General features: G+C 37.5%; 1 long non-coding RNA gene across 1 annotated transcript; it reads right to left on the bottom strand.

Moving 5' to 3' along the window:
- Nucleotides 1–2,255: 2,255 nt before the first annotated feature.
- On the bottom strand, nt 2,256–8,833 carry LOC147913980 (uncharacterized). Its single transcript, XR_015555921.1, has 3 exons — nt 8,501–8,833; nt 6,424–6,542; nt 2,256–4,472 (listed from the first exon to the last, which is right to left on the bottom strand). It is a non-coding gene; the product is annotated as an uncharacterized LOC147913980 (long non-coding RNA).
- Between the last annotated feature and the right edge of the window lie 204 nt (nt 8,834–9,037).

Genomic DNA, 9,037 nt, shown 5'->3' with positions numbered 1-9,037 from the left:
CTATTGATGGTGAGCACGATGCAGTCTATACAGAAACTGTTATATAATATTATACGCCTCAAATTACACAATGTTATAAACCAATATGATCTCGATAGAATAAAAAAAATGATACCACAAAATTATCATATGTAGAGGTAGGGCCAGTAGTCATAAAGTTTCAGGAAGATGGTAGATAAGTCAGCTAGCAACTAATCAATAAATACGTTATAATAAATATATAGTTTTTTGGATTTTAATAGTTTTAAGAATGTATAATGTGTTGTAGTTTTACTTATCATTTTAAATAAATACTTTCATTAAAAAAAAACTAGACTGTTGGTGGTGAGCATGATGTAGTCTATATAGAAACTGATATATAATAATGTACACCTGAAATTACACAATGTTATAAACCAATATGATCTCAATATAATGATTAAAAAAATAAACAACAAATAAATGAGAAAAAAAAAAGCATGTGCATTAAGCAGAAGAGCCAGATGGGCTGAGGAAGGAGGCATGACGTAGCCTAGCTTCACGAGTGACTAGAGAGCTCATTTTTTTTTTTGTGGTTAGTTCTGCTTGAAACTTTCCCACAAGGCCTTTGTTCACGTGTGACAAGTCCAAGCTAACTTCCTCTTCTGTCTGAATCTGCTGACAAAGCAAAACACAGATATTTCAGCTTGTTGTCTTTGTCTCATGGTTGATTATCTGAGATTAAACCGTTGCTCTCTGAAGATAGCTATTTTTAGAAGAAAAGCCACTTCTTGTTCAGAAGCTAAAAGCCTTCTGCACCTTGCTACGTAATCACATGTGATCTACCCATTTGCATCCTTTTGATCTCTCCCTATATAAGCTGAGACACTCCTGCAGATCTTCAGATTGGGGTGAGCTCCCTATTGCAATAGTCTCAACATTAGTCTTCTAATTTGTCTGTTTTTTGTCTTTGACAGTTTGGTGCCATGACTTAGGACAGGACCTTGCTTTCAGATTCCTTTCTACTCTACCCAGGTAATAAGGCCACTTGGAGCCTTTTGTGCTCTGTGCCTGACTGGCCACTCTAGGGTCCAAAGATGAGTCCTGATTCTGGTCCTACATTCTAGACTTTTGTCTGTTGGCAGCATGGTAAGAATTTGATTTTGATTCTTTTTGAGTACCCAGTTGCTTTCTGGTGCTGGAATTTTATTTTTTTTGCTTTATTGTCTGATCATTTGGTAATCTTTGTTAATGAATTAAATGGGTTATTGATATCTTGTCTCTGTAGGGTGAAAGATGACAGAAAATCGATTTTATTACTCTTCTTTGTTTTTTTAACCAATTTTTCCCTATTTTGAACTCAAATCAATTAAGAGTTTTACCCACTGGGAAGATATGAGCCCTTTTTAGATAAAAAATGAGTTTTGTATTTCTGGTTTTTTGCCTGACCCATGGGTTGAAATTTCGGAATTGAACCTATAAGTTCTCCATGTCTGTATGCATATGTTAATATATCTGTGGATATGTCATATTCTCCTACCTCCAAATGGTATTACTAAATTACATTATAAAAATTTTAGGGGCCGGCCCCGTGGCTTAGCGGTTGGGTGCGTGCTCTCCGCTGCCGGCGGCCCGGGTTCGGATCCCGGGTGCGCACCGAGGCACCACTCCTCCAGCCATGCTGAGGCCGCATCCCACATACAGCAACTAGAAGGATGTGCAGCTATGACAGACAACCATGTACTGGGGCTTTGGGGGAAAAATAAATAAATAAAATCTTTAAAAAAAAAAAAAAAAAAAAAAAAAAATTTTAAAAAGAGCTCTATTCTGATTGACTTAGAGCTAAATAAGGACTTAAGCAAATGGAATATTCTTAAAATTCCCAGATATAGAAAAAACTAAATATTTAATACTTTCAGTGTGCTAAAAACATATTCTTATAGGCACTAACTCAAATGTTCTAAGAATTCAAGTTTACATAATTTACGTCAATTTTGGCAAATGAGACTAATTTAATATTATTGGTGTCATAAAAACAGCTGTCTTCTGAGTGATCAGCATTAAGTGTAATAAAATGCATATATTTGTTCTATTTGGGCATATTTTTCCTCAACTTATAAAGGTTTGATGATTTAATAAGATATCATGTCAGTTACTATATTTTTAAGATTATAAAAAATTATAAAAACTTCTGACTTACAGAATAATACTTTACAGATTTAAATAATTTATAGAATTATTAATTTACAGGATACATAATTTACTGAATTAAACTATATTCTGAATTACACTTTATTTCAAAAGTAATTATGTTTTATAATTTCAGTTTAAAGAAAGTTTCCAAAATCTTTTGGTTACTTAAAACCTTGGACTGATGCTAAATTGACTTAATTAGTGAATTATCATTGGATACCCAGATCATATCTAAGAAAGATAAAATACTGAAGCATTAATTACTAAATATAATTTCACTTTTATACACTTTTTCCTATTCTTTTTATATAATACAAGAGGCTATATATTTGGGTTTGGTAATGGACATGTTCATTTTTGCCACATTGAGAAGTGGTAGAATAAGGGATATTTATGGCTATAAAAAGTTATGAGATGTGTATTTATTAGCTCCGCTTGTCTGCTAAAAAATATTTACGTGAAAGATAGTTTACAATTATCTACTGACAGAGACTTGCTCCTTGAGCAAACTTTAGTCAGGCTCCTCTAAGCCCTTTTCTAGACTAGATCTCAGCCTTGGCCTGCTGAGTCCAGTTTTAGCAAAGAATTCTGCCAAGTTAACTGAGAATCCCCCCACTCTTGTTGTCCGATCAATTCCTCATCCTCTGCCTTGAATATCTAAGTCCTTCACCTGCTTTTAGTAAGAATCTTCTTAAGACAATTTAGCAAGAATCCCCCCACCTTTGATATCTAATCAAGTTCCTTTTAGTAATTTTCCGTCCGCTGACCCTTTCACTCTCCTCCTTGGCTATAGGTCTCCAGCTGTCTTTGCAGTTTTGGGAGCTGAGCTCAGTTCTGTGCCAAATTCTCTCTTCCCTACTGCAGAAGCTCTACACAGATCTGCCTTGCCATTTTAACGTGCCCAGTGAATAACTTTTCTTTCATACCACCTCCTAGTTTTCTCCATGGGAGAGAAGTTACTGTAGTTAAAAATTATAATCAATATATGTGAATGAGACTCTAGTAGGAGCGATAGTGGCAGAAAGGAAAAACTTTGCATGCAAAGTGTGCAGGATATATTTTGTTAAGGGAGATGGGACTAGATTTGTTCTAGAGTAAAATGATTGGTTGTTCCAGAGTTGAGAAAGAGGAAAGTGTGTGACAAAACCTGCCTGGACACAGAAAGTTGTAAATGATTCATGGAAGGGAATTTTATTTCTTGTAGTCAAAGCTGGCTTAGGTGGTTTAATGAGATTATTTATAAGATTTTTAATAAGACCTTTAGTGTCATATATACTGTTTCAAAACTATAATTTAGTTTTCTCTCTATTACAATGACAAATTTTTCTTAGATTATTGATCTGTTCTTAATAAGAGCTTATAAAAGATTTTTTTCTTTACCATCTGAGTAATCTGCCTAGAAGACAACTATTAAGGGTCTTATCAGAATAATTTCCTATGCTCTGTGTGCACTTTATCATATCCTGGATTATTTAAGAGAAAAAAGTCTTTTCACTTAAAAGAGCTGAAGTTTGTTAAATTATGTTACCTCCTATATCCACTTTTAAAAATATTTATTATTATTTTGGTTAAATAGATAACCAAATATTGGTTCTCAGTGATCCTATTTAATCAAGTGTTCGAACTTCCTGAGAACTTTTTAAATTTTACCTTTCAAAAATCATACCCTAAATGACATCTTTTGCATTGTCAATGAAAAAAATGTAAATCTTGACTTGAGTAAGGAAAGACATTATTAAGGGAGATTATTGCAATAGGAAGATGCTCACAGTCTAGGCCAGAAAAGTTTCAGGCAAGGTGTGAGCAAGCATGGCTTCTATATGCAGAGGCCCTGGGATAGGTGACCACGCAAAGTAGAAGAGGGATACAATTCTAAGAGCTGTTGTGTGGAAGGGTCCCTGAAACTTAGTAAACTGCATCAAATATTGTACTAGTAGAAAAGTTGAGGCAGGAAAGTTAGTTTGTGGTTAGGCACGTGGAGTTGGGATTCTGGGTCTGAGATGAAGCAAACAAGTTAAACTGTAGGAAGCTCACATAGACTTGAGGGCCTAGTGGTCCTCAGCAAAGCAGCTTAAAGCTGTCGTAAGCACAAAGTTTGATCAGCCTTGTCAGTCTCTCTTCTTGGTCAAGGCAGGTTCAGAGAGACTGTCCTTGAACAAGGCAGGGATAAGGAATATCTCAAACAGGGAACGGCTGTGTGAAACAGCTCATCATTTTCTCAGTGATGCCCCTAGAGGGCTAGTTGAACTATGTATTTGGTGTGTTAGCAAAGGTCAGTTGTTTCCATGTCCTTCAGATCAGGCATCTTAAAAGTGGAACACCTAAAATGAAAAAGAGAAATGTTAGTAAAAATGGATGGATTAAAGTAAAGAGCCAGAAGTTGAATCCTAAGGGTATCTAGTCCAGTGAATTTCAAGAGGTCAGTGGTTGAAATTGATTATACAGCACTGCTCCTTAAGTTGTATTATGCTCTTAATTACATTGCTCAGAGACTAGATTACCTGTCTTATGAGGACATGCATGACCTGAACATTTCACCAGACTTTCTTAGTCACCCAGACAGCAGCTTGTCCAGGGAGAAACTGGGTCCCTGCCTGGTCTGCTGTAGTGAGGAATCCTTCTAGGTTAACAACAAGTTGTCAGGCTTTAGGCTGCAGTGTGTCTGCAGGTCCTGGGGAAAAAGACCAGCTACAAGGCAACCTAGAGTCCCAGTAAGATTGTGGTCAGTCAGGTTTCAGTTCTCAGTGACTCCAAATCAAGATGGAGGGAGAAAAATCAGAAAGCTTTTTTGGAGGCTAAGGTTAGTTTATAGCCAGATATTGAAGGAAACTGGAAGAGTTGGAAGTCTGGTAAGGGTTGACAATCTAGCAAGGTGAGAGGATCCAGTCCAATTTAGAGGTAAATACCAAACTGGCTTTTCCACAGTGAAAGAGAAAGCTTGGTTACCAGACTAGACACAGTCTGCATGTCTGTCAGTCACCTGCAATTTACACAGAAGTCCAAAACAGCTCAAAGACAATGAATAGAATCAGAATCTGATAACTCACAGGGTGTGCTTAGTTTCCCATTGAAACACAAAATTCTCTCTACAGTCCCTCTTGCCCTTTTGAGCAAAGACAGTCTCAAACAAAGATCGTTCTTGATCACAAAATAAGGCTGGTCTCATTAGATGTGGCCTGGTTATTTACATAGATGCAGCAAGAATGACAATTTACCACAAAGGTCTTCTTACGTTTGCGTTGCTGGGAGTTTTCATAAAGAATCTCAGATTGGACTTTTGTGAGCTTCTTGAGGATAGGAAGCCAAGCCAAGAATCCATCATCATTTTTCACCTGCAGTACCTATTGATTTGGCAGGAGTTCCTCTCTTTCTGAGGTTCCCAAAACATCCTAAGATTCCTGGTCCTGCCAGGAGTGACCTTCCTCACGCACCTATAAGGATGGGAACTCTGTAGAGTCAGGCACCAGGCCAGTTTTCCCAAGGGGCATTTTGTAAGCATTGACTCCATAAAGCCAACCTTAGTTCCTTAAAAGTATCTGGTCATATCTGATTAAATGAGCATCATTCTCAAATATGACATTATAGGCAAAGCCTTCGCTGCATAACCAAGGTTTCCAATTAAGTCCTGTTAACAAGGTGGACAGACTCTTATTGAATTTATGCAAATAACCATATTGCCACGAAAATAGGCATACTCCTAATAAGAGTTTCCGAATTTTGGAAGGATGAGTCAGGGTGGAAAAGATAAATGTTTCATTTCTGTTTACAAGAGCACAGTCTACTAAATTTTTATGCATGATAGATAGCTTAAGAGAAAGTGGTTCTGGGGCCCAGCCCCACGGCTGAATCATTAAAGTTCCGTGTGCTCTGCTTTGGCAGCTCAGGTTCACGGGTTCTGGTCCTGGGCACAGACCTGCTCCCCTCACCAGCCATGCTGTGGTGGTCCCACATACAAAAAAATAGAGGAAGACTGGCACAGATGTTAGCTCAAGGCAAATCTTCCTCAGCAAAAAAACAAGCAAAAAAAAAGTGTTTCCTTATTAAAAAAATAGAACATTAAAGCATCAGCACTATTCCAAACAAAGCCCATAATTATCCTGCACCAGTTCCCGTAGTCCTATGTAATTAAACCTGTTCCATTCTATCTTGGATTAGCAGTCTAATGATTCCATCTCCTTCTCTATTAGAGTTTTAGAAATTCTGACTTAATTCACTGGTATGGTCCCCAAAGTTATTTAAGCAATGCCATCAGAAGCCTTTGCCCAAGAGTACCTGGCATAGTCCTTTTCCCCGTGTCTCTGAGACAGTCTTTCTTTTGAAGACAAAGCACTTGGCCTGTAGCTGATCTGCAAGCGCTCTTTGGGAAGCATCAGAGTAAAACATAAAACCACCTGTAGATGACAAAAGATTTAAAATGGCCAAGGTTAAAGTATGTTTGATAATTTTCAAAAGTGAAAGATTTGAGGAGATTTCACTATAAAAATAATAGAATTGAAAAGGAAATTTTATTTATGTGGTACAAAGTCTATTCAAAAAGTTTTAGATAATATCTTCATAAACATAATGATTAACCTTATTTTCAAAGAAGAGCGGATACTGCATCCAATTTATGAAAATGGATGAGCATAATCTTTACAGAGAAAAAAATGTCAGATATAATAACTCTGAGACATAATATGCCATGAATATATCAAGCATATAGTTAGAATATAATAATAATATATCTAGATTATCAAGCAAAGAGGTTCACTAAACCTGTGTAAGTTTAGGAAGAACATACTTGAGTAGAATAAAAATGTATTCTTGCAGGGCTGATTACTCAAAAAACATAGCTGTGTTTACTAAACCAACTACATCAAACTTGTCTGATTTGCAAAAGATTTATTTAAATCATGTAAGCTTGAATTTTAAAAACATTTGGTAAGTTTCTATAAGAATAATTTTTTTTCACATTGAACATATGAGAAATTAAATTTCCTTAATTTCTGGGAATTTCAGGAGTTTTAAAATTATATAGGCTCTTATTTGTCTCTTAGCCAATCCAAAAGGAGCTTATTTAAGGGATTTTGTGATTTAATGTGGAAATGCCATTTGGAGGTAAGAAAATATTACACATGCATAATACACACATACAAACATAAATTCATACATATACAGACAGACACAAATAGAGAGCTTATAGCTTTAATTTTTAATTTTAAAGTTTTAGCCATGATTCAGGCCAGAACACAAAAATTCAAAACTCACTGGTTCATATAAAAGAGCTGACTCTCATCCTTGCCTCACTATTACAATTTTACAAAGATTGTATTTCTGGCAGATGGGGCAAATTGAAATACCTTGCTTGATATGAGGGTTGAAACATCCTCTCCAGTATTTGTGGAGGAGACCCTTAAAATGTTCTTTGCCCTGATGTGTAATCTTATGGGAGCTGTGGACTAAATTTCAGGAGAGGAACGAAGCAGAGACCAAGTGGCAATCTGGCATCTCCAAAGTCCAGCTGAATTTAGAAAACAGCCAGCCTGTCTCCAGTTAGCTTTTTCAGCCTCAAGCTGTTGCTCTTGGTGTCGCTGAGTTCCTCCAGAGCCCCAAGAGTGGTAGAAGGACTTAAATCTTGAGTGACTACAGGTAGTTGAGGAGCCTGAGTGAAAAAGGAAAGGTCTAGCATGGGTGGATAGTGGTGAGGAGGAGGTAAAGGTGTTTAAGATTGAAGACCAAAGGATTCAAGGGAGCTGAAGGGAAGGTTGAGCGTGGAAAAAAGGAAGAAGGAGAAGTTGTGGGGCAGGGACAGGGACAGATCCCTGGGAAGAGACAGGTCTTAGAAGGTGTTGAGGAAGGAAATGGCTTTTGAAGGAAGCAATAGTCTCTGAAAAGTTTTTGTGGGAGAGACATTGTTCCATCTCTTTGTACCAAACAATGAAAATGGTCCATTGTTTAGATGAGACTGTGGAGTGCTGGGATTCAAGATTCCCGCTAAGAATAAGCCAATTTGGAAAGATTCTAAGTTCCCCAAAGAGGCCATTGAAATTCTAAGTTGTTTTTAGTAAAGAAATCGGGTGGAATTAGTACCGTAATGATAGAACACATACCCCATAGGGAAGATGTCAGTGGGCCAATGGTTAGATTGATAATGAAAGGAACACCTGTTGGTTCTAAAGCCTTGGGACCTCAACCCAAGGTATGATATCCCTGGAGAGAGTCAGGGGCTTTAACCACACTCACAAAAGCCAGAAGGAGAAGACAGAGAAATAGAGGGAAAAAGACAAAAATAAAGGAAAAATAAAGCCAAGTCTTTACCGTGCTACAACAGATAAATGTTTGGAACACTGGATTAGGAGTTATGACTCACCACTGTAGATCCTAATTTCCCCAGCCAGGAAAGGACACAGAGCTCCATAAGAAGACATTAACACTGAGGTGAAGAAAGCAGGGTCCAAGGGGTAGTAACCACTCCATCGGAGTCACGGCATCATTACTGTCAAAGGAAAAAAAAGCAATCTGGACATTAATATGAAAGACTTCATTGACTTCATTAAGGGAGATATTGCAATAGGAAGAGGGGAATATTATAATAGGAAGATGCTCAAAGACTAAGCCAGAAATGTCTCAGGGAGGGGACGGGCAGGCAAAGCTTTTAAATGCAGGGACGCCTGGGATGAGTGGCTGTGAAATAGGGGGATGGGGATGGTGAAAGCTGGTGGTGGAAGGGGGATTTTTGAAACGTAACAATCTTCATCAAATAGTGTACTAACAGGAAAGTCGAGACAGGAAATGTTGATTTGTGGTTAGGCACCTGGGGCCGGGTGTGCATCTGAGATGGAGGAAACAAGTTTAAGTGTAGGTGAGTCTCACAGAATTGAGGGACTTGCGGTCCTAAAATTGCATC

The sequence above is a fragment of the Ceratotherium simum genome, chromosome 23, assembly GCF_057802395.1.
Source record: "Ceratotherium simum simum isolate JZ-2026a chromosome 23, ASM5780239v1, whole genome shotgun sequence".
NCBI lineage: Eukaryota > Metazoa > Chordata > Mammalia > Perissodactyla > Rhinocerotidae > Ceratotherium > Ceratotherium simum.
This window is presented reverse-complemented; position numbering and strand designations above follow the sequence as displayed.